Below are 7,523 nucleotides of genomic sequence, written 5' to 3'. Positions count from 1 at the left end.
GAGACCCAACCTTTGTGAGCCACGCAACACTCTGTTAGCCATATGTGTTCCAGAACCAATCCACTTTCTCTAAAACAGCGGTAGGTGCTTTCAACCCTTGAGCTGGCTCTGCAGCATCAACTTTATTTTTAAAATTAAGGTACTTTAAATTTGCATTCATTTTTGTTTGCTTGTTTTGAGGTGCTCTCGGTCCCGTAGAGCAGATTGAGCATCTCGTTTAGCATTTGATTTCTTTACCTCATCCTCAGTATAACTTTGTGGAGAATATTAATAGTCTTTTGCTCTTCTGGATTGTCAAGGAGAACTATCATATGGAGAAATGGTTTGAGTTCCCAAAGGAACAATTCCAACAAGAAAACAAATCTCTTCTCGTATCCTCTTCTCCACTTCCCACATAAAACTACCCAGCTTAACCACTGGGAGTTAATCCTTCTAGTTACTGTCCTATAATAATAAGTCCTGCATGTGATCATGTACACAGTTCTGCAGTTGAATGTACACAGCCACCAGCACTATAGTTTAAATACTCCAGTCATCAATATTGAATTACTCTGTGGTTATGATTTCAATATTTAATTCAGTAGTGGTGCTTGTCCTGTCCTGTATTCTCCTGTGTTACCAGTTTACCAGCTGTCTTTCTGCATTGAACATATACATTTAATTTTTAGAATTAATTGCTAGGGGAGGATCTATATGTTTTTTTTTTCAAACAATTTTATTGAAATGTGCCAAGATACATGGGTAGCACAAATGTATGAACAGGAAAAAAAAGAATCACACATACAGTCATTTTAAAAAGTGAAAGTTAATCCTGAGAGATACCAGTTCCCCTCCCCTCTCCAGAGTTCCAGCATTTGTTGTGGTTAAGCCTCTATTGACCTAGCATTTGAAAGGAATAAAAGGACTGCAAAAAATAAAGACAAAACAGAGAAACCAACAGCATAAAGGAAAGAAACATCTTCCTGCTCAATGGATTCTTCCTTCCCAGCAGCTAATTAGGAGGCATGCTGTAAGGTGGAGAAGCACAACTTCAGAGTGTATGGGTATGGGTCGTTTGGGTTTTTCATTTGGTAATGGTTCAGGAAGTCCAAAGTCCCCAGGGCGTCACTCTTGGAGTCCCACTCCAGGAGCCCAGAAGAACTATGCTCGCTTTTGCCTGAAGATACTTTTCACAGAGGTTGGCCGCTTCACTCCCAGCTCATTGCAGATCTCAAAGAGGTTCTCCTCAGTCATTCCAGGGGAGCATTGAAGAAGTGCAGTACATTGCTAGGGTTCTGGATGCTGTTCTTACCTGCCTGCTGTGGAGTGGAGAACCGATTGTTCCATGAATCCCTGAAGTCTTCCTAATTGTGGGATTCATCTTCTAGCCCATTTGACTGACCAGGCATAATAGCTGGTTGCTTGGCGACACAGACATTCATCTTCTGCCCAAACAAGAAGTTGTTGATGTGACCAATGGCTCGGTCCACAGCATAGCCAAAGCCATCTTCACCACGGCGGCCCATGGCTTGCTTTTCATAAATTTCACCTCCTCCACATTTCCATACAAGCAGAAGATATTGAAGACTCGACCACAGTTTATCTTAGATTGATCCAAGACACAGACATAGGGATGGTGGGGGAGGGTGGAGGAGATGACCATACTGGAGCCATAGCGATTTGGGCCCCAGTGGTGACCCCAATCTATATGGTTATTGCCTGTTATAGTTTCTTTAGCTTTTATGACTGTAGTTTGATGAGTGAATAAGTACGCATGACTTGTTCATTCTGGTGTGTGGTATGTGGTTGTTTGTGTGTAGACAACTGGAGATAGTGTCTTAACCATGCTTTACCGCTCTTCTGTTATGCTAGATGACAGTGACGAACCTTTTCCAATAGTCCCCAGAGAAAAGTCTGTGCTCTCTTGACCTCAGTGTATGCTTGTTTAATATTAACCCAAAGCTTCTATAATACACTAGAATGCTATAGATGCTGCTATGAAGTTGCCTTTTATCACTAATTTTTGTTTGTTTGTTTGTTTGTTCGTTCGTTTGTTTGTTTGAGGCAGGGTTTCTCAATGTATTCCTGGTTGTCGTAGAACTCTGTAGACCATGCTGGCCTCCAACTCAGAGTCTGCCTGCTTTTCCCAAGTGCTGGAATGAAAGACTTGTGCTATCACCTCTGAGAAGCACAACATCTCCCTGATTCTTAAGTACTGAGATGCTGCTCTTACATTCAGCTTTTCCCCTCTTTAAAGAACCTCTCTCCACTTTCATACCAAGGAACATGTTTTAATTATAAATGAATAGTTTATGATGCTTTCTCTGGTCTTCCCAAACTATCCTCCATCCATTGGATTGTAAAATATATTTTTTAAGTTCTAAATGCTAATTTTCATATAATCATGTTAATAAACATGTTTATGTGTCTGTATTTGGGAGCATGGCAGTAGATAAGTCATTTAAAAAACATGGACTTTTTAATATAAATATATTTGTTTTCTTTCTTCCTTTTTATATCCTGACATTAGTTTTTCCTCCCTCTTCTCCTCCCTGTCTTGCTCCACCTAACTCTGTCCTTCCCTCAAATTCACTCCTCAGTTTCTCCTCAGAAAAGTGCAGGCTCCTGTGGATATCAACCAACATTGATTTTTCTTCTCTTTAATTCTCATCCCAACTCCTAAAGAATAATTACATTACTGACCTAACAAACATTTTCATGTGAAAATGCAACAATTTGTAAAGAAAAATGCATATTTTTTAACAGAAACAGCTATTTGTGTCAATATGTACAACATTTTCTGCAATGCATGACAGTTCCAAACTTTGAAATATATAGTAAAGAGAAGCACCAAATAGATACTAAACTCTGCACCTCACACATTTTGTCAGCTACCTGACCACTGAACTACATCTTTAAAATCCCAAATGGTTCACTTATTTTATATTTTATATGCACATACTTTGGATGGTTTTAATTTTATGTATAACACTATTCATGCACAAGAAAATAACAAATCAACCCTTTAGTATATTACTTAAAACTTTCTTAGAACCTAAGTTTTTGCCTAGAGTTATTCGATAGTGTTAAATGATTAAGGAACAAAAAACTTGAACTGTTGAGTGTATAATTTAACATGATTCATTAAGCAATTTAGCTGACCAGATTACTTCCCTCATTGAAGATTGGATGGTTCCCCTCATGCTATCACACTTGCTTTAGATGTTTATTCAAATTTAAATATAGAAAGTAAAGGATATAGAATGAAAACCAATGCAAAAATGAATATGAAGCAGTGACAAGATTATTCTGCAAAGCATCCAGCATTCTTTGAATTTAAAGATGCTATATAAAACAGAAGAACAATAAAAACAGTTCTCATTGTATCCTGTTCTATCTTCTGACATTTTTCACTTGATATTTCCATGCAATTTCTGATCTAGTAGTCGCTTGTCATCATGGCCAACTGCATCTCTGCTCTTTTGACAACAGTAGTAAGTCAATTTTGAGAAATTGTTACTAACATTTAACTGCAAATAGATATTAAACAATTGTTATGATTCTCCTAAAATGATGAATTATGGTATACTTTAGCTATAACTTCCTACATATTTTCTTGAGTACTGTTGTCATAGAAGGGCATTTAATATATTCCTACTATCCATAATGTAAAAATGAATTTTAAGAGTCACACATTATACAAAGCTCTAACCTATAAATATGTCTTGGGACCTTGCTCCCACATTTCTGAATCCAAATTAAATTTTAAATTATAATAGTTTATACAATTCATAGTTTTCCCTCTTGTGTAATTAACTAAGGAAAACTAAAAAACTAGACTTTTTAAAGATATAGGTATAAAATTTAAACAAGACACAAATATATTAAGTATTAAGAACAATCTGAGCTTTGGTGATAACTCTTCTGTTGTATTAGCTTCAATAAAAGGTCACCTTCACTTGACATTTCAGCATCTACACATCAGAGTCTCATATCCTATTGATTTTCTACATATATAAGAAATACCGCTTCCTGGTTGTTGCTGCCGCAGAGAGCTCATGGGCAGCACCCTGCAAGCAAACTTGAGCCTCAGGACCACAGGAAGACCAACTTTTCTGCTGCAAGAGACCTGCCTCGTGAACTCGGGACACACAGAGGCAGAATTCCTCTAGGACCGGGCACGTCCTGTGTTTACCGGGAGTCCCACACCCGCGGATCCAGGCCCGCAGCAGCTCTCTGCTCCCAGACCCCGTGGGAGAGAGACCCGGTCAGGTGGGCACTCCTGAGGCTGCAGATCGAAAGAGACCACCAACACTGCCCACCCCTGCCCACATGCCTGGCCCAAGAGGAAACTGTATAAGGCCTCTGGGTTCCCATGAGGGAGGGCCCAGGAGCGGCAGGACCCCTGCACCTGAGACACCGCTGGAACCTGAAGGTAACAGACTGGATAAACAGTTCTCTGCACCCAAATCCTGTGGGAGGGAGAGCTAAACCTTCAGAGAGGCAGACAAGCCTGGGAAACCAGAAGAGACTGCACTCTGCACACACATCTTGGATGCCAGAGGAAAACACCAAACGCCATCTGGAACCCTGGTGCACTGAAGCTCCCGGAAAGGGCGGCGCAGATCTTCCTGGTTGCTGCTGCCGCAGAAAGCTCGTGGGCAGCACCCCGCGAGCAAACTTGAGCCTCTGGACCACAGGTAAGACCAACTTTTCTGCTGCAAGAGACCTGCCTGGTGAACTCAAGACACAGGCCCACAGGAACAGCTGAAGACCTGTAGAGAAGAAAAACTACACGCCCGAAAGCAGAACACTCTGTCCCCATAACTGGCTGAAAGAAAACAGGAAAACAGGTCTACAGCACTCCTGACACACAGGCTTATAGGACAGTCTAGCCACTGTCAGAAATAGCAGAACAAAGTAACACTATAGAGATAATCTGATGGTGAGAGGCAAGCGCAGGAACCCAAGCAACAGAAACCAAGACTACATGGAATCATTGGAGCCCAATTCTCCCACCAAAATAAACATGGAATATCCAAACACACCAAAAAAGCAAGATCTAGTTACAAAATCATATTTGATCATGATGCTGGAGGACTTCAAGAAAGACGTGAAGAACTCTTTTAGAGAAACACAGTAAAACATTAATAAACAAGTAGAAGCCTACAGAGAGGAATCGCAAAAATCCCTGAAAGAATTCCAGGAAAACACAATCAAACAGTTGAAGGAATTAAAAATGGAAATAGAAGCAATCAAGAAAGAATACATGGAAACAACCCTAGATATAGAAAACCAAAAGAAGAGACAAGGAGCTGTAGATACAAGTTTCTCCAAAAGAATACAAGAGATGGAAGAGAGAATCTCAGGAGCAGAAGATTCCATAGAAATCATTGACTCAACTGTCAAAGATAATGTAAAGCAGAAAAAGCTACTGGTCCAAAACATACAGGAAATCCAGGACTCAATGAGAAGATCAAACCTAAGGATAATAGGTATAGAAGAGAGTGAAGACTCCCAGCTCAAAGGACCAGTAAATATCTTCAACAAAATCATAGAAGAAAACTTCCCTAACCTAAAAAAAAGAGATACCCATAGGCATACAAGAAGCCTACAGAACTCCAAATAGATTGGACCAGAAAAGAAACACCTCCCGTCACATAATAGTCAAAACACCAAACGCACAAAATAAAGAAAGAATATTAAAAGCAATAAGGGAAAAAGGTCAGGTAACATATAAAGTCAGACCTATCAGAATCACAGAAGAATTTTCGCCAGAAATTATGAAGGCCAGAAGATCCTGGACTGATGTCATGCAGACCCTAAGAGAACACAAATGCCAGCCCAGGTTACTGTATCCTGCAAAACTCTCAATTAACATAGATGGAGAAACCAAGATATTCCATGACAAAACCAAATTTACACAATATCTTTCTACAAATCCAGCACTACAAAGGATAATAAATGGTAAAGCCAAACATAAGGAGGCAAGCTATATCCTAGAAGAAGCAAGAAACTAATTGTCATGGCCACAAAACAAAGAGAATGAAAGCACACAAACATAACCTCACATCCAAATATGTATATAACAGGAAGCAATAATCACTATTCCTTAATATCTCTCAACATCAAGGCCTCAACTCCCCAATAAAAAGACATAGATTAACAAACTGGATATGCAATGAGGACCCTGCATTCTGCTGCCTACAGGAAACACACCTCAGAGACAAAGACAGACACTAGCTCAGAGTGAAAGGCTGGAAAACAACTTTCCAAGAAAATGGTCAGAAGAAGCAAGCTGGAGTAGCCATTCTAATATCAAATAAAATCAATTTTCAACTAAAAGTCGTCAAAAAAGATAAGGAAGGACACTTCATATTCATCAAAGGAAAAATTCACCAAGATGAACTCTCAATCCTAAATATCTATGCCCCAAATACAAGGGCACCTACATATGTAAAAGAAACCTTACTAAACCTCAAAACACACATTGCACCTCAAACAATAATAGTGGGAGATTTCAATATCCCACTCTCATCAATGGACAGATCATAGAAACAGAAATTAAACAGAGACGTAGACAGACTAAGAGAAGTCATGAGCCAAATGGACTTAACGGATATTTATAGAACATTCTATCCTAAAACAAAAGGATACACCTCATTCTCAGGTCCTCATGGTACTTTCTCCAAAATTGACCATATAATTGGTCAAAAAATGGGCCTCAACAGATACAGAAAGATAGAAATAATCCCATGCGTGCTATCAGATCACCACGGCTTAAACTGGCCTTCAATATCAATAAGGGAAGAATGCCCACATATACGTGGAAATTGAACAATGTTCTACTCAATGATAACCTGGTCAAGGAAGAAATAAAGAAAGAAATTAAAAACTTTTTAGAATTTAGTGAAAATGAAGGTACAACATACCCAAACTTATGCGACACAATGAAAGCTGTGCTAAGAGGAACACTCATAGCGCTAGTGCCTGCAGAAAGAAACAGGAAAGAGCTTATGTCAGCAACTTGACAGCACACCTAAAAGCTCTATAACAAAAAGAAGCAAATACACCCAGGAGGAGTAGAAGGCAGGAAATACTCAAACTCAGAGCTGAAATCAACCAAGTAGAAACAAAAAGGACCATAGAAAGAATCAACAGAACCAAAAGTTGGTTCTTTGAGAAAATCAACAAGATAGATAAACCTTTAGCCAGACTAATGAGAGGACACAGAGAGTGTGTCCAAATTAACAAAATCAGAAATGAAAAGGGAGACATAACTAGAGATTCAGAGGAAATTCAAAAAATCATCAGATCTTACTATAAAAGCCTATATTCAACAAAACTTGAAAAATCTACAGGAAATGGACAATTTCATAGACAGATACCAGGTACCGAAGTTAAATCAGGAACAGATAAACCAGTTAAACAAACCCATATCTCCTAAGGAAATAGAAGCAGTCACTAAAGGTCTCCCAACTAAAAAGTGCCCAGGTCCAGACGGGTTTAGTGCAGAATTCTATCAAACCTTCATAGAAGACCTC

At 39.2% G+C, this 7,523-nt stretch overlaps 1 pseudogene; it reads right to left on the bottom strand.

Moving 5' to 3' along the window:
• Positions 1–995: 995 nt before the first annotated feature.
• Hnrnpl-ps1 (heterogeneous nuclear ribonucleoprotein L, pseudogene 1) lies at positions 996–1,642 on the bottom strand (annotated as a pseudogene).
• Positions 1,643–7,523: the final 5,881 nt, after the last annotated feature.

The sequence above is a fragment of the Rattus norvegicus genome, chromosome 8, assembly GCF_021556685.1.
Source record: "Rattus norvegicus strain SHRSP/BbbUtx chromosome 8, alternate assembly SHRSP_T2T, whole genome shotgun sequence".
NCBI lineage: Eukaryota > Metazoa > Chordata > Mammalia > Rodentia > Muridae > Rattus > Rattus norvegicus.
The sequence above is the reverse complement of the archived record's forward strand: the minus strand, read 5'-3'. Positions and strand labels throughout refer to the sequence as shown.